Consider the following 19,683-nt stretch of genomic DNA (forward strand, 5'->3'; position numbering starts at 1 on the left):
TATGCATGCGCAGATCATTCAAAACCATATGCTTATCACTTGGTGAATACGCATTCCGACGTTTCTGCATAATTAGCTAACTTTGCCTCCATTAGAACTTTACATTTATTTTACTCTGCAATAATTTAGCTTCGATTTGTTTCGTAGACTTTTATGAACATCTTTGAGCTATTTTTTTTTTTTACTACTGGTTTTATTCTCTAGTTTTGTGAGTTTCTTTGTTTCAACTCATAAAACTGTGCCATAAACTCAACGCTCATAACTGTTTCATACTCCGTACACTACTATAAATACCATTACTTTATCGTTTGCTTTACGTGTGAATTTATTAAATAAAGTTATGTCTATTTGAGTTTGTTTGTCTGACTGTGTAAAATGGTTTCAAACAGACCCAGGGCCTGGCATGGCCAGGTGGTTAGAGCACTCGACTCGCAATCTGCGGGTCGCGGGTTCGAATCCCCGTCACACCAAACATGCTCGCCCTTTCAGCCGTGGGGGCGTTATAATGTGACAATCAAACCCACTAATCGTTGGTAAAAGAGTAGCCCAAGAGTTGGCGGTGGGTGGTGATATCTAGCTGCCTTCCCTTTAGTCTTACACTGCTAAATTAGAGACGGCTAGCGCAGATAGCCCTCGTGTAGCTTTGCGCGAAATTCAAAACAAACAAACTAACAAATCAAATATTCTAGGATTTATCGAAGTAATACATAACGCCTGCAAGAAAGTGTAGCTTAAATGGCGTGTGTGAAAATGATAGAATAATGAAAATTCAAGTGAAGGGCATGAAAACTACCGCAAACGTTTGGCGGGTCGCGGCTAGTTAGGTATATAATTTTTCAAATCTGGAATTCAGCACTCTCCTTAACAACTGAAACAGCTGGGAGTGAAAAGTATAGGTCATCGAAGACCTCATCCACTGCAACTGAGGCTATCCTGACGGGTTGAATCCACACAACTCCGTATAGTTGACAAAAAAAAGCAGCAACCTATGAAGAAGTTAGACAATACTGCAGTGCAGACAGAGACATGTCTATCTGTTCCAATGATCCTGTGAAATGAATAACAATAGCTAAAATGGTATGTGACTATTTTACCTTTAACGAACCCACCCAGAACATTTGTACTTTCTCTGTTTCGTTGTGCAGATACGGAAAAAGAAGCTGGTTCTATAGAAATAAAAAAACGACAAATTTTTAACGAAAGAATGGTACGTATACTCTCCTTTCACTGGATGTGACTACTAATATGTCTGCAAAATATTTTCTAAGATAGAGTCTTCTTTAAGTTCTGGATTCAATGAGTAGAAAAACTGTTCATGTCACTTAAGTGAACATGAAAGCTCAACAGACGATCACAGTGCTGAGGTTAGTCTTGTTTTATGTAGAGATACTAGTACACGTGTAGGTTCACATTTAGTCAGTCAGTTCAATGCAGAGGGAATATACTGCAGAAAGGTTTTGAAACATATTTTCAGGTTTTGTATATATGGGCCAGGATTCTTTAGAGTAAGTGTCTGTGACTTTTTCGTGAGAAATTCGAACAATAAATGGACAGCTCACAATTCATTTGTTTTAAAACAACATATTCAATACAAGTCAAAACTAGTTTGGTCCATAGACACACCCCCAATGAAAGAATAGACTATTCCAAGCTTTTACTTGTTGTTAAACAAATGTTTAAACAACTCTGTTCAACTATGTATTCTATGAGCTGCCTAGTGTCGGCTAAAAATACGAAGAATGAAACTGTGGTGGAATGCTACAAGTTCTTCAAATACCTATAAAATGATAGGTTTCATTTTCTACATTCACAAAAAACACTTAAAAACACCATTTCGCCCCCCCCCCCAGTGGCACGGTGGTACGTTTGCGGAATTAAAACGCTAGAATTCGGGTTTCAATACCCGTGGTGGGCAGAGCACAGATAGCTTATTGTGTAGCTTTGTGCTTAATTACAAACAAAAAACAAACAAGCCATTTCGATACCTCACCAGTATAAAGGCTTGGTTTGGTCTTAAGTTTTATTCGGTGGTTGTGTCCCGCACTGATGAGGAGTAGAATTCTCCGAAACTAGTCTGGCCCACAGACACACCCCCAATGAAAGAATAGACCATTCCAAGCTTTTACTTGTTGTTAAACAAATTTTTAAGCAACTCTGTTCAACTAATTCAAACATATGTACAAAAACCTGTTACACCATTGGTAATCACAGTTGTATCCAGAGTTTTAAATTGTCTCTTTTTTGTCGAATTTTACAAAGGTGGGTTCAATTACTATAGCACACCCTTTGATAAGACAAATTATTCCTCTTTATCTCTGTTGTTACAATACCACCTGTTATAGCTAAACTAACAATAAGACAGTCGAACTTCACTTTTCTAATATATTTTAACTTGCTGTATCCGCAGGTATTTATAACATGTGACAGAAATATCTAGAACTATCTAGCCCTTTAGTAGCAACAATATTGCACATAACTCGGAAAACTTTGAAGCTTTGAGTACTGTGACGTCAACAATATTACTAAAGCCTTGTACAACAATTAATCTGCACACACAACGTACGACTCGTACCGAGTTACTTAACGAAACTTGTCACAACTATAACTTTTAAACTAATTAACTTTTAACACGGTTATTATGAAAACAAATTATCATTAAATATTAAATCACTAAATGATAACTTTTAAACCAAACAGTCTTGTATATCCAACATGCATTATTGCTACAGTTCAGTTTCTAGCTACATAGTGTCTGCCTTTCCGATGTGAAACTGAAATTCTATCATCACCATATAATGCTACTTTGGGATTCTTAGAATTAATCACTCACTTTGATCTGCTTCTATCTGAACATCTCGCAAAATATGGAAATACTGACAAAGGATGTACCAGTTACTTGTCTTCTACCATTTGTAACGAATTCATTCATTTTATATCATTTTATATGATTATTGTGGACTCCACACCTAATTTAGCTCATGTCGACCAGCTTACCTTGATAATCCAGTACATGCAGCAGGATAGCAAGTCAATCGAGTAGTTTCTGAAATTCATGTCTATTCATGATTATACTGCTGAGCATCTGGAGATGAATGTCATGTCATCGGTACAAGAATTTGACAATGATATAGGGAATTTTCGCGGTCAAAGCTATAACAATGCAAGCAATATGTCTGATAGATATTCAGTACTTCCAGCAAAGACCAAAAACTAAAACCCTCTTGCTGATTTTGTCCCATACTCTGTGCATTCACTTAATTTGTTGGTTCAGGTACTGCAGAATGCTGTTGAACCCGTTTCATTCTTCAACGTTATTCAGAGTTTGTATAACTTCTTTTCAGCTTCAACCCATCATTGGGAGATTCTCACATCACGTCCTTAAATCTGCAAGTCTCACACTGAAAAACTTGTCTGTCACTAGGTGGTCTGCAAGAGCTGATGTAACTAAGGCTTTATGATTCGGCTACAAAACAACTCAAAATGTTCTGAGATATCAGTTGATAATGCAAACCTCAAAGAAGTTCAGCACGAAGTAAAAAAAAAGCACGAAAAAAGCAAGAAGAAAGCCCCAAATGTAAAGATAAGTTTGTGTTCAAACTACTTTTGTAGAATGCTTGTGTTAGTTATTTGGCAACAGTTTTAAAACCCATGCTATATATTGTTACGTCTCTGGTCGTTTATTAATTTCCCATAAAAATTCTTCCCGAGGAACTTCAGCGATACAAGTCCTTTCTTAAATAAAACTAAATACACAGAATTTCCACAGTCACTTTAACTTAAACACACGCTATAATTTACTATGATTTACACACTTTACTTACAGCTTGACTCAATTATCTGTCTCTATATCTCTCTTCAATCTGCTGTCTGCAATTCAATTCAGTTCCGATTAATTGTCTCGCTTTATCTGGCGCACTTATATACAGGAATAGAGGGCGTCTAGCAAATACTGGATTATTCGTGATGTTCCCCGATCCTTCTAGAATCTCATCATGTGTTACCAGTGTCGCGTGACTTCCACTGTCGTAACAATATTTATTTAATTTTTTAATCCCTACAACATTCTAAGTTTGTATAAACTGACATCTCTCTGTTCCGTAAAAGAAAAGTGGTTATTGAGCTACCACGGACATAGACATGCTGGGTTCCTGGCACTCGGGTGCCCACATTTGTTAGAGAGAAAAACAATTTTCTAGCTATAATTTGACATATTTGGCAAAGTACAAAAAAGTAGAACAAATCATACATATATTAATAGATACCTGCCATGTTGCCAGTAAGGAAAAGCATTCACTTGAGAATGATTTAAAAGTATGTTCTAGGGATGAGTCATTTTTGTCACGTTCTACACTAAACAGAGAATAGTGCATGAATGCTCTTGACAATCATCTACTGACACTTGCCTGATTATAACTTTGCCTAGATACAAGCGAAAATGTACATACTGTAATAAATTTACTTTGTCATTTTTTCGCCTTGGAGTTAATCCACTGTAGACGAAGTGAGTGTTATTGCCTATTATGTGTATATGAACGGATTCTGTATAAGGCTTGTTAACTATAATTGCGAATGGTGTCTCTGTAATTGCGTTTATTATGCCTAATGCCTTAAAACTTAATCACACATTATACTGTTGCGGCGCCATTTTTGAATGACATCACAGTTCAGTTTGCAGAGGTTTTGTCTTTTAACAAATATTTGTGACGTAAGCACGGATGATTATTCAGCATATACTCAAAATGAAATAAAGCAATATTTCTGTGTAAGTAATCAAATTTTCATGTTTGAAATTCTTACAAACGTTTCCATTTTATATTCAATAATTTGGTGTAATTGTTATTATAAAATGAATGTCATGAAATAATTTACACATGCCATAAATTTCCTTGTTAATTTTCTTTTAACAAGAACTAAATCAAACTAGCCAACTGTTAGGTTCAGAATAAATATATAACGCAGTATTACTGTGAGCTTAATTGAAAACAAAACAAAAAAGATAAGCAAATCATATACAAAGAAAATTATAATCCTGTTATATACTAAAATCATTTCTCCATCCCTAACGCACTTGTCAAAAACTCCTTGGAACTAAAAACTAATGGTGACCTACATTTTGTTCACTCTAGTTTTCTTTAATGTTAGTAGCACGTTGCTTCCAATTTAACTATTCTGTCAGGTCAGTTCAGCGCGTGAATGTTATTAATAAATATATATATATATATTTACAAACAGTTTTGTAAACACCATGCATTATACTTTTAAACTGTGAATGATGTATTTTCTAAATGGATGTAGATATAAGGGAAAAATGTGTGTGTGTAGGTTAGGTGTAAGAACTACTGTCGCTCTCCATATTTGTGTTTAAGAGTTAGTACGTGTTTACAACGTTGAAACATTCAGCAAACAACACAGATGTTATTAATGACATCCAGAACACTTATATGAAAACTTTGAAAATACACGAGTTTTTCAATACTAATTATGAAAGAGGTAAAATGTGACGATATAATATCATCATACTGCTATATCTGCAAAATGTTTCTTCACCAATGGCAATGTAAACTATGGTCCACTATGTCCTTCATTTTGTGCAGCACAGGTTATTCTCGCAACATTTTTTTTTTCTCTTTCTGAATGAAAAAACACATGTTTACAAATATTTTGGCTTTCGAATAAGCTGAGCACATCGTTTTACCAGAACCAAGTAAACACATCACACTTTGTGCTTTCTTTCAGTGTGGTATAAGCTAACCATTGTGGTCTTTGCCACGTATAATCACATATCAACATTCAAACCAGTTTCTTTATTTAAAATATTATACTCTTGTATATCTTACGTTTGTGTAAATACAGAAACTAGCTCATATGTAATGTAAATCATGCATGCATTAACACACATACATACTAGTGAACGTATACTTACACTATTTGACCTTACTATCCAGTGGCAACCCCAATAGCGGTGGAAACCAATGGCAACAGCGTTAACTCTTCCAGTAGAGGACAGGCGTAAAATCTTCAGTCTTCATCTATAGAGCCAGAACAACTCCAAGTCAAACGATATCACAAAAATAAAAGTAATCACAAAAGTAAACTAACAGAACTAGCTGTTCCTGCCGTCTTTCAGCATCCAGATCACACTTCATGTCGCCAACCACAATATATATATATGTATATATATCTAATGTAGAAGATTCACAAGGGACATGAGCAAAATAACAACCAAAGCCATAATATTTTTATACCAGTTCTACCAGCTAGTGGTCTGACAACCTATTACATTAGATAAACACCAAAAATAATTCAGAACAAATCTAGCAAAATGGTACACACTACTAAAACCCATACAAAATATCGTGGTTGCATCAGTTTACATGTGAGGTCACTCACAATCATCATCAAATTTAATAATTATTGGAAAGCAAAGGTTGCATTGTCCTTTCACTGGTATTTCAGAGATTTCTTTAACTCTTTAGCTATCAATAGTCAAATCCAATGGTCAGTATTTTCGGATCTTATCTGACGACCTCAGCTGTCCTATCTTTATTTGTCAAATATTGTGTTATAAAAACACCACTTAGACCTATCATACTGACGTCTATCTATCTATCTCTGCTCTGTAATCTGTAAAGTAGAAGATGTAATTTCCTTTAATTGTTTTTAAATCCTATTTTGATAAAAGAAGGTAGAAAACATACAGTGCTGGCGTACTGTACAGGTACGATCTTTCATGATGTGTAACCTTTATCTAAGATAGAAATTAGCCTAAGTTTGTAGTTTTTCTCGTCCTGTTCAGAAGGTCGCTAATTAACTGCTAAACGTTTACACGAATATTTTGAAAGATTTATCAGAATAAAGATGTACATTTTTCTAAATTCTATAAAGGTAAATATAGCAGTTGTTTTAACTGCTACACACATAAAACAACAAAACAAATATGTAGTTGTAATGAGCTCACGAAAATACTACAACTTAACAACTATCAGTCAAACATTTAATGCACAGCTACAAAAAGTAAACAACAAATGTATGTTACATATGTTGCATAACAATATAGTTAATATAATAAGATCCAGTGGTTGTGTGTGTGTGTCATATAACTCCTTCTAAGCCGCTAGTCTAAATGGTACCATACGAATCATCTCGGTCCTGAGGTTTGCACAAAGGTAACATTTTTTACCCCACCCATAGGGGAACCCGGAGATTTCCCGAAAACCCCTTATTCTAAACTGCTGGACTCACCAACTTCTAAGTGGTGCCAAACGAATCGTTTTGGCCTTGAGGATTGCTCAGAGGTAAAACTTTTCACCCAACCCCTTAAGGAACTCGGGTATTTACAAAATCAATTTTACGGGAATTCCCCGAGAGCGCCCCCCAAACTTGGCATTGATTTACATTAGAGCATGTAAAGAAGAACGCCTACTAATTACTGTTTGTAACTTGGTTGAAAAAATTAAATTTGCATTATAGCGGCAATGATCATTAGACTGAAGAAGTGCAAAATAGTAGTTCAAGCATTAAATTTGAATCATAGCGGTTCTGTAAATATGGGCCATAGGCCCACGGATTCGCTGATACTGTTATAAAACTTTTACTATTGTAGACAATGGATGCAGTTCATTTTCATTAAATTAACATTAAGTGAAATACAAAAAAACAAACGCCAATATACTTTCATTCCACAAGTGGCATGAGACTTTTTTTAGGTGGGGAGGGGGGGGGGAGAAAAGGCATTTGTGATTACAAATACTTTTACATATTTCTCCACCAGTCCACAGAATCCCAAAGTCCTGACCTTTTAGACCAATGAACTTAACCTATCTGTAACAATAATAAATACTACCCAGTAGGGCTGTCACTAGGTTGGTTGTTTACTTCGTATTCGAGGTAGGGTCTCTTAAACCATTGTAATATGTGTAATTTACGTGATTTATATTCCTAAGTTTAGGCCTGTTTGGTTTTAATACTTCGATAGCTTTCGGTGTTTAAACCGTAACTTTATTTATTTATTTTTGATTCATGCTTTTCGGACAGTATTTATTTGTATGGATAAAGTTGCATTTTGTCTTCTTTTTGAAAAATCTCACGCAGTTAGATTTTCTTTCACTTTTATATTGGCTAACTTTGTTTTAGGTATTGTAGATTTGATTGTTTGTTGCTAAGCGCAAAGCTACATAATGGGCTATCTCTGCTCTGCCCACCGCAAGTATAGAAACCTCCTTCGGGCTATAGATTTTAAAGAAAAAAAGTTAAAACATCAGCTGTAAACAAGTGCTCAGCCAGGCAGCGAGTTGCAAACGAACGCATGCGCTGCAGTAGCTGATGCAAGTATGTAGGACATAGGCCGGATGTATTAACTTTGTATCAAACTAGATAAATACAAATAAAATACCAGTCTTGACGAAGAAAACTTAAACAACAACGAAGAAGGTAAATTATTATTAACTATGACGGAGTAACTTTTATTAGATATGCTTTATCGTTGCCAGTTACTGAGAAAGATTTTATGTTTATATTTCATTCAGCGTAACTAGCTGAGTAACTCGGACTTTGGTAGAAAAACTAAGAACCTTTCGATTTCGAGGCACGAATTTTGAGCTCACGTAGCTATCGCGTATTGCTACAGTACGACGTGAGCCTTTAGTTGTGATTTTCCGCAATTTGTTTCAAGATCTTACGGGTAGGGTATGTACTCATCTTGAACGTTAAAATTTTTCGTCAGTTTACTACTGATATATGCAACTTACAGTTACAAGTTAGTACTACCTAATGAGTAACATATTAATACCAGATAGTAATTTATAAGTTGAAGTTAATTTGCGAATTATTCTAAGCCTACTAGTAATATACTAGACTAATAGTAGTACTTTATACCAGTAGTAGTACTGCGTGGTATTGGAGGTAATACTTTTACTAATATTAATAGTACTAGAAATAAACAAACGGTGATCTGATTACTAATAATATTATGCATTAAAGTAAAAAAAATAGTCATAATATTTAGTTGAACTAAATGCTAAATAAGTAAGTTAAATGTTAATTGTTAAACGCCACAGCAGAATCTATTCTATTTCTAGGTAAATAAGCCATAAGGTCACAAAGAAAAAAAAAAGTCAGTCGGAAAAATAAAGACAAATAAAGTTACATAAACAGATAAAAAAAAAAAAAAAAAAAAAAAAAAAAAAAAAAGTCAAAAAAGTATTTTGGAAAACAGCATCAATAACAGCCTGTAAACCAACTAAGTTAATATTTAAGCTGTTATTAATACTGTTTTTTAATCAATAGCTTCTCCTTACACTTGCAGGTTTCCCATTATAGTTCAACATTTGCTATTAAACTCCTACTGTTTATCCTTTCTTATAATTTGTTTGCTTTGTGCATACATATATATATATATATATATATATATTTACCTGTTTGTGTAATTTTCTGTGTCTTTATTCGCAATTGTTTATAAGTTAGACTCAATAATATAAGTATTACTGTATTATAGTTTCATACAAATTTGCAATGTATCAGTTAGTTATTTTACATATTTGAAAAGAAACTTTACTAATTATTATGGACTAGTAATAATGTACAGATAAAATGGGAACATTTGATCCTACAAGGCTGGCCTTGAACACTTGCCCTTGGGAAAAGTATAAACTATGACCTATCCTTTATTTTTATGAATATCATATATTCTGCTTATAAACTCTTTTAAATATTTATCTCTTATCTTTGTTGAAGAATTACTTATATTGACAAGGGATAGGATCTATACTTAGATTTGCAAAAAGCTTTTGATAATGTGTCACATAAAAAATTAGCTAAGAAAACCATATTGGAGGGATTGGGGAAAGACTAGTTAATTGGATTGTACAGTGGATGAAGGGAAGAAAATAAAAGTTTGTCATCAACTGAATGTGTGTGTGTGTGTGTGTGTTGGTCTAAAGTTTGCAAATTGGATTTGCATACCTCAACATTCCCCTAAGTGCATATCTAAAGTTGTATTTTCTGTATCCCTGTACATTGTATCTGGTATTTCCTCTACTCTAACACAAACTGTTGCAAAATCAGCAATGTGGGGTAATATAAAAGTTTAATCAAACATACAATTCATAATACCACATTGAATGGCACTCTGTACAAGAATGGGGCAAGCACACTTCACCTCCCACCTGTGCAGATAGGGTTAATGGAGTCCTGTCAAATTGGACCCTTGATACTAGAGGTCAGTGTTTGGATCTCTGTTTTTTCTTATTTACGTTAATGGTATTGATAGAGGCATAATTAACAAATTAGTGGCATTTATTGATGACATTATACTCTGGTATTTCTAGCAGGTGTGAGGATGTTGAGATATTACAGAACATAATGGATCAATTCATAAGTTAGACAGATATTATTTGGCAAATGACCTTTAATTGCAGTAAGTGCAAGGTAATATATTTGGATTTTCATAATGTTCAATATAGATGGGAACCTTCAGAAAAGCATCACTGAAAAAACTTGATATAATGGTGGACAAATTGCCCGAGCTCTCAAGGCAGTAGTCGATTGCTAGTAGTAAAGCCAATAGAATTTTTGTATGTATTTATAGACATTGATTACAACTCAAAAGAAGTAATCCTCTCTCTGTATAGGAATTGTCAGTTATATCTTACTTGGAATACTGTGTACACTTTTGACCTTGTTTAACAAAGGAGATGGTTCAAAGGAAGGTTACCAAGATGATTCCAGAGATGAATGGGCTATGTTGTGGGGATTAGTTAAGATATTTTTTCTTGAGAAAAGAAGGTTAAAAGTAATGTTATTGAAGTTTACAATATTATCTGGGGGATCTATAGCACAGAGGTCTCTGACTTGTGCTGTATTATGTAAATAATAGGATGACTGTTGGCAGTAGTAGAAACAAAAAAATATACTGCAGTTTAAACAGGGGATCAATGATTTCCAGTTAAAATAAAATTGGTTTAAATTTTTACTTTTTTCAATTAAAGATGTACAAAGACACCCATGAAGGACTAAATAGTCCCTTGCTGTCTGTATGTTATGCAGACTTTCTTAGTTTTGCAAATTATAAATTACATTGAAGATAGCATATAAATTATAGTAAGCCACCAAAATTGAATCAACCATATATGGAAGGTGAAAAGACATTTCAACTACCAGCTACAAAGAATGACCAGTGAAATACATTTAAGTAGTATTAGTTTTGACATGATTATAAAAAAAATTGTTTGCTTGATTAACAGTTAATATTGTTTTTGGTAGAAAATGATAAATAACTTAATAATAAAAAATTATTTTATTATTTAAAAAAAACAACTTTTAATTAGTGTCGGTTGACATGGAGAAAATATTTCTTTCCAAATCTTGGTAATTTTTGGGACATTATTTTTATACAGATATTTTCACATGTCATCATAATATGAATTGCCAATTACTAGGATATATGTTAGTACACAACTCAAATACAAAAGACAAAATATGGTGACACTGATATATTTAACTTAACCCACCACAAAAACATTGTAACCAAAGGTTATTTAACTCCAAAGTAAAAAGACAGTTTTCGAATGTGCTTAACTGTTGTCATACTGATTTGAGGTAACCTGAATAATTAAAAAAAATCTTCAAACACTAAATGACTTCTAGTGTATTTGCCTTCACAGAGCTTATGGCTTCATTTATCTTATTGAATCATCTAACTTTGTAACATCAGAGGCAATAAAACTATTACATTTTGTACTTTTTGAAAAAAGTGTTGCTTAAGAACATGAAAGATGATGGCAAGTGTTTTCTGACCCTTCAAGCACCACTAAGTTGGACAAACTATTCCACAAGTTAATTGTAAGAGAGAATGATATTTATTATGAGAACAAATCTGAATTGTTTCCATATTATACTCATTGCTTTTCAGGCTTAAGTCAGCATTATTGAATATATTCATTAAAAATTGAATACTCTTTTTGTGAATTAGTCTTCCATAAATCCCCCATCATCTTAATTATGTCTTCTAAACAGATGTTTAAACAACTCTATTCAATTATATCTTCTATTTCTGTTATGATAATTGCAAACATATTGAATTGTCTAAGCATTAAATTAGTGTTCATTGTGGTTACTCTTTTGTGCATTTTTTCCAGTAGATTATTTTTTTATTCTAAATAGTAAAATAAGGTAGTTTAAACTGTAAACAATTTCCAAGTGAGTATTAACTAAAATAATTTATAAATTGATAAAAATCCTGGTATTCTTCAATATAAAATTTTCTGGATACATCACAACTTGGCTTCCACTCACCAAACCCAGACACTGGTGAGGTTTCACATGTAAATTCTTTATCTTCTCTATAATAATAACATGTATATTTCTCACTTAAGCCCATTCTGTATTTAAATATCCTGAGTTCATGATACATTTTTTTTTTTTTATATTGAAATGCTTTTCCTCTTTCTTGAGCAGTAACTAAACATGTAACTAAAATTTTACAAATGAATAATTAGCATTAGGTTTTCCTTGTATTTTGGTATAAAAGAACAAAACAAAAGAACTATGTAATTCACAAACCACATTGTTTTTAAAATTGTTCATATGAATACTAAACAAATATTTTTGAAACAGATAATCATGTTCATCAAATCAGAGAATTAAGCATTTATTGCCAACCCCCTCTGCATTGTGTGGGCAAGCCAATTTTCAATGTACAGTTTTAATCTTTCAAGGTGCCTTCATTCAAAAAAAAGAAAGAAAAAGCCATCTTATAAAGAATAAGTTTGTGAGACAGGAAAACCGTGTGACTTTTAATATCATGACAGTTTTTCAAGATGATCTAGTGAAATGTTTAAAACATATAAAAACATTTATTTTCATTTTCATCCTCTATTTCCTTTATTTTTGTTCAAAGATGGTCTCAATATCTGTAATTTCTTTAAATTTTATGGTTTTTAATTAAAAACATTGCCACCAACATTTTTTTTACCATATTACAATAATTATCCAATACAAATGTGTAGAAATATAGTGATTTTTGCTGAATTTTTAATATAGGGGAATAATTCACATTTTGTTATCAGTATGATCACAACTAATGCATTAAAATTTGTCATTATACACAAAGTAATGAGTATAGAAATTTGCATTGATTACACAGGCCTGCAAATTTAAACTTCATAAAAGTTGTTTTGATTTTAATAGTGAATTTTCCATAATTCAGCTATGCAGATTTCAAAAATAATATTCATTTTTTTTTTCTATCACATAATGTTTTTTATACAAAATTCAGAAGAAGAAAAATCTTGCTTAGATCAAATTATAATTTCGTTTACCACAATAAAATTTTTTTTATTATCATGTTTGGGTTCTAGAATGATCAATAAGACTTATGTCGTGATTCATCTAGAGAAATCTATAGCCAGTGGTGGCCAACATTTTATGTGTAAAAAAATGTGACCCAATTACAATGAAAACGATTCACTTATGTATGTGATGGAGAAAAATGTCATTTTTGTATTCAGCATAGAGAACATGTAAAAATTTCAAGACAATAAAACCATTGCAGGTCTGTGTTATTAGTCAAATGGAAACTATACATGTACATTGAGCACTACATTGTGGTTTTGAAATCACAGTTTGATCTATATTTTAAAAAAAAATGACCCCTTAAAATTTTTTTGCAGTAGTCCACTAGGTGGCTTGTAACTTTTTACTAGCAACAGAAAATAAATTGATGAGCATTCTTTATCAATCCTCAAGCTTTGTTGTTTGTTTTGTTTTTACATATATACATAATAACCACATGAGCAGCTTTCCAGTATTCAGGAATTTCTTTTCAGACCAGTAGATTTTTTAAAATCATTCAACTTCCAGGATATATCTCACCTTGGCCACTCTTATTCAAATTATACTCTTCATTACATTTTACATGCACCTGGAACTAAATTCAGATAAAGCTAATATAATGAGGGAACAGTGTTTGGGTGATTTTTTTTCTTTCAGTTATCCTGAGTCTGTAAGGTTCTACTTGATGATTATTTCCATATGTGTATGTTATTTACCTTATGTAGAAAATATGTTTTATTACAGCACAGGGTTAATGGCAAAGACTAGGAGACCATACTTGCAGCTGTGAAGATCCAGGTTATTCTGTTTACACTTAGTAAATTGTATATGACTTGTACATAATAACTGAGCTTTTTTCCAAAACATACTCACCCCTCTCACACTTGTAGCTGGACTGCCAGGGTTTCTTCTTTTGCCTATCTAAACACTGGTCTGATTTTTTTCTCACTTGCTCCAGTCTTTTATACTCCACTCATTTGCCCTTGGCAATATTTATCTTGTGACACTCTCCACCTATGTCAATGCACCCTCTATCCTGGTACTGTATATATGCACTTCATTCAGATAGTGTCACTAAAGGGTTTCCTAATATTATGATCTTCAGAGATACTTTGAACTTTATCCATGTTATTCAGTTGATTTTCGTAATAATAATAATAATTTTTTATTTATTTATTCTGATTGGCAAGTCAATTTACACTATGAATTCCTGGATTATTATTCCTGGCATGGAGGACAGTCATGTCTCTCGTATCTCACCTCTGATATATAGTATTGCACAATAATTGAGGGGGGGGGGTCACTCTTGGTTGGGACTGTCAGTGATCTTATTCGTAGTGAGATGGAGACATGTATTCAGTTCTGTGGTGTTCCTCCGGGGAGCTCTGAGGTTGCAATTGAGGGCAATCCTCGATATTCTGGTGACAATTTAGGTTCGCTTTTTCCAGCACCTTCTTTTAGTCTGTTGGCTTTTCAGTTCCCCTGTGACAGTAGTGAGTTTGGAGGCTCATAGAGCTAGGGTCCGGGAATCGATTCTGCTCTGACAAAACAAATTTAACTGATGGAATGTTGTTCCAATCAACGGTAATCAACACAATCTTTAAATGATCTATAAAAACAAATGGAGGCCACTTTGGGATAAGCTGCCTTTGATTTGGTTTCTTATGTTGGTTCATTGAGTGTGTGATGTTTTGGACCTTTTCCTGGTTGCTTTTGAGCCTGCACTTTAGTTGATGGCTGAAAGGTCTGTGAGAGAATTTTTAGTTTTCTCTCTATCTACAGATATTTTGGTTCATGATGGGAGGCTTACTTCTCAGTTATGTGAAGGGACAGTTATGTCTTTTCTGGCATGGTTGTCAGAACTTTGTAATTTAGCCTACCACCGCCAGGTGGAAGCTTTTTCCTGACTTTCAAATCATACATCTGCTTCTCGAATTTTGGGGTTCTAAGTTTGTAGTTAACCTGAATTGATCAATGTCCTCTAATGCTAGTTCTTCCGAGGTTTTATTTCCGTCAGTTGTTGGGCCTCAAAAGACAGGAGAATGTTGTCCAGTCATCAATCTTTCTCATCTATATGAATACCTAGATTTTCCAGTTTTCACAAGTTACTCATTCCTCAATATGAGTTCACATTTTTTACTGGGATTGTGAATGTCCAAGTTTATTGTAGTCAGCTCCTATCTGCACACTGCCATAGAGGTGGTGTCCTACCACTATCGGCATTTTTTGTTCACAAGGGTCAGGTACTGCAGTTCCAGATTTTTACTTTCGAACTCGCATTGGCTTCACATGGGTTCTGCTGTATTGTACAAGTTTTTTCTCATCATCTCCATCCATTGCACTGTGCACACACCATTCCATAGGTGACTGGTTACTGCTGGCAACATCTCGTCATTGTCAGAACATCACATCCTGATTCTACTTTTAGAAACAATCAAGGCAGGCTTCATTCTGAGGGCTGAGACATCTATTCTTGCTTCAATTGAATATGTCATCAGTCTGGGTATTTTTTATTTTTCATCTTGTCTCTCAGTTGGGTTCAGCTGACTCCCATCTAGCTCAATGCTATGGAATAACTCTTACCTCTCCTTCTCCCACTGCATGGATGGTTCTTTCTTTTCTGGGAATGTGTGTGTGTCACTCAAATCCCCCATGCCTTTGTGATGAGAGTACAAGAGATCCTTATAATGGTCTTTATAAGACCAAGGGATCATAAACATTGATTCACTGGATTCTCCAATTTCCTTAGTCAGGATCATTCTTTGATCTTGAGGAGTTTTTAAGTCAGCACACTACTAAGATATTGGTTCCTCTGCCACCACCTCATCCAGAGTTCCATCTCTTCATGAATGCCTTGCTTCAGGGATGGGGTGCAGGCCTCCTTGTTTTCAAATTTTGAACCTTCTTTTCTGGGACCATTCCTACCATATCACCCTACTGGCTTGCCATGTTCCAAACAGATTCTTCCAACAAAATAGATGCTGCTTTACAAGGTTCTGTTGGATTGGCTCTTATTTTGTAGCTCTGATTGATGGGTTCACCTCCCATTGGATCACCCAACTATTGGCAATTTGGTCCTTAGTACCTCACCTTTAGGCTTTGGCAATGGATGCATTCTGTCATGACAGGATGGGATTACAACACCAGGCCTCCCCTCTTATTCATATGTTACCCAGGGTACTAAATATGATTTGTTCCAACCCATTGTCTGGTCCTATTGATATCATCAGATTGGCAGCTACACCCTGGTTTCGGCTTCTGCGGTATCTTCCAGATCATCCAACTCAACCACTTCTTCTTTGGCCATCGTTGTGGAGGCAGCCATGATCTGACATGGTACCCAGCTATCCAGAAGCTCAAGCTTCAGGCATAGAGGTTATGCAGTCCTTTACATGGGATCAAGGTTTAATTTCTAAGATTGCCATGCATCTGTCTCAGTTTTTGCTTAGTCCTGAGATGAACACTTATCAACGGAAATAACACTTGTATCAGCAATGGTGTATTGAGAAGAGGTTGCACCCACCTCGATCAGAAGTGCCAACTGTAACTCATTTTTGACTTGACTCTTTGGCAGGGGTTTTTGTATATTCCACAATCGCCCTATTTAAGGCAGCCTTATTGACTATTGTTCGATTTTTGTGACTAAATATTATTTGAGTCCCCAGTACTCTCAGGATTCCTCAAATTACTTTGGGTCCTTGGTCCCAAATAACCATTCCAGTTACCTAACAGGTATATTAATGTTATATTACATGTTTTTTCTCAAAACCTGTTTGTGACCTGATTCTTATATGCCATGTATCACCTTTACCTGATGGTTTATTGTTCGTGTCTGCCGATATACAGACATCGCAGGTTGGAGTGATTTGCACTGTTTGTCCACCTCGTTCTCTCTACATCTTCAGACTGGCTCTTCTTGCTCAAGACACTGGCAGACAGGGTGGGGGATAAATCCTTTCACAGATTCATCTGATCACTATTTCTCACTTCTATGTCAGATCAGATTTCTATCGTGGTCATGTTCACTGAGGGTCTTAAGGTTTTGTTGCCTGCACTAATGCCCTTAGAGATGATAAACAGTGACTCTTTATTTTGGGCTCTCTTTGAAGGCAAGTAATATTCTGTGAGTTATGTCTAATCAGATTTGTTACATTTCTATGTTCTTAGCAGCCTAGTTGAATTGCCCACTGGAGAACATGGCGCGGGCTGGTATGTGGACCTCCCCCAATAATTTTATCTCACATTATTTGCATGATCTAGCAGTACCTTCAACTGAGATTTTTTGTCTACCCCCTGTACCTATCTTAAACATTTTTGCTAGATTATACAGAGGGGTGAGTATTTTCATTGCTACCTTTCACGGTCCCTAACATCATTTTCACAAAATCCCACGCTGTGGCAAGTGTTGCCCAGATAGGTGTGCTTTTATCAAACCAATTCCTCACTAGCAACCATTAATTCAATATACTTTATACAGGTTGCAACAGATCCTGTAGAAATGAGGTGTTCCATAAGACCACCTAGAGACTGATCAGTCGCTATTACTGTAATATTGTGGACTGCCACTCATGAACTATCATGAGTAAAGCATAAGGGGATCCTGCCTATCTTTGCCGAATATTGGATTGAATAAATTGGGGTCAGTTTGCTTTTAAAAATTTAGGGAACTTGGTTCAGCTATTGCACTGTAACAGAGCACTGTTCCTCGTGTCTCCCCAGTTATGGAAGGGGGGAGGCTCCTATGACCCCTAGATTAGCACCTACTTATACAACATTAAATAATAGTTATTAATTTAAAAAAAAATTGTGTAGAGAGGGTTTGACCCCTCTTTACCACTCTATATCCATGCCTGCCTTATGCAACATTAAAGAATAGTTATTAATTCCTGAAAAAATGGGGGTCGTAACCCCTCATTCCTCATGATCCGTGCCTACTCGTGTAACATTAAATAATAAAGTTATGAATTTCTGGGGAAAGAAATGGATGGCCAGGTTCTGTGGACCCCTCCCCTAGGTTTGCATCTGCTCATACAACATTAAAGAATAAAGTTCGTAATTTTAAATTAGAAACAAGGTATTTTAAACAAGAATAATGTAAATTTACACTTTATTTAGCACTTAAATAGCTAGGGAGCTGGTAGTTGGGGCTGTCAGTCAGTTCTCTTCCTTATAGTCAGAAGTTCAAAATTATATAGCTTTCTGCTTAAACAAACATAATGGCAATATTTCAATTACTTGGATAGTTGGAATAATGGAAAACAGTAATAATCCTATTTTTGATTAGTTGATTGTTGGAATAATCAAAAGCAGTAACACTAATTTTGATTAGTTAGTTATATTCATTACAGTTGATTAATTTATGAGATACTAATTTATGTAGTTATTGCTCATAGATAATTGGTTAATTTGCCCAGCTCTGCCATGGGATATAACTTACCTTTAACATTGTTTTTCATACAACTCTGTATAGGCTGTAAAGACAAACAACGAACTTTTATAACAAATTTAAATTTGGGATAAGGTAACTTTTCCATATAGATTCTGTTTCAAAATAAATTAAGGTGGTAAAAGATATAAATTTAATACAGCAATAACTCCGCAATCAAAATATTATGATGATGACTGCAATGAGCCATACATGGAAAGACTGTTTAGCTATAGAATATTTATAGTTTTACTTAGCTCTGGACACCTTAACAATGTATAACCTGTCAGTCAAGATAGAAAGTTGTCTGCCAGAGTCTCTAGGCCTGCTAGTTCATATCTCGGAGTGTGAGTCAAGAATCTAGGGTTCAAGCCCTAGTAGCTGAGGACAACTTTCTTAGTATCTCAGTTTATTACTCTGACATAATTGGCACCTAGTTAGTGATCATCCCACCCAAAAGAGTTATCTAATTTAATTAAGTTGTAAATCTAAACATCTGTTACTTGCTTGGCTTTATATATATATATATATATATATTGTAAGTGATTGGTAACTCGATGGGGCTTTCTGTGGGGATGTTGTTGGCTTTGGATTATCAAGTGCTGTTCTATATAAGAGGATGTTATGGTGGTCAGGCTTGATCATTATTTTAAACTTCTAAAGTATTAGTTTTAGAATAGCTGTGTAATTATAGAGTTCTTTGGTTCAAGCTCCTATGAAGTACTGAAGTTACATTTCTTATAATTCCCATTTATTTGTGTACAGTTTACAGTTGAAAGATAAAGTAATCTAGCAACCCAGTGATAGAAATAAAAACTGGAAACTTGTTTCAAAGGGAAGTGCAACCACCCATCACAAAAAAAAGTCAGAGAGAAAATGAAGCTGGCTCGCTGCTTGCTGAGTTTCAGAACTGAGATAGAAGGGTGATT

General features: G+C 34.5%; 1 protein-coding gene across 3 annotated transcripts in view; it reads left to right on the forward strand.

The window, feature by feature from the left end:
- Positions 1 to 8,312: 8,312 nt before the first annotated feature.
- Positions 8,313 to 19,683, forward strand: part of LOC106463250 (5'-AMP-activated protein kinase subunit beta-1-like) — a 32,686-nt gene continuing 21,315 nt past the window's right edge. The window contains exon 1 of one of the 3 annotated variants that reach the window (XM_013923256.2): positions 8,313 to 8,430. The gene's annotated coding sequence lies outside the window, so the exon portion shown is untranslated. Of the gene's footprint in view, positions 8,431 to 8,468; positions 8,686 to 19,683 lie in introns of those variants that run through there. The other 2 variants (XM_013923257.2, XM_013923258.2) reach the window with 2 other exon arrangements.

Source organism: Limulus polyphemus, unplaced genomic scaffold (assembly GCF_000517525.1).
Source record: "Limulus polyphemus unplaced genomic scaffold, Limulus_polyphemus-2.1.2 Scaffold1359, whole genome shotgun sequence".
Classification (NCBI taxonomy): domain Eukaryota; kingdom Metazoa; phylum Arthropoda; class Merostomata; order Xiphosura; family Limulidae; genus Limulus; species Limulus polyphemus.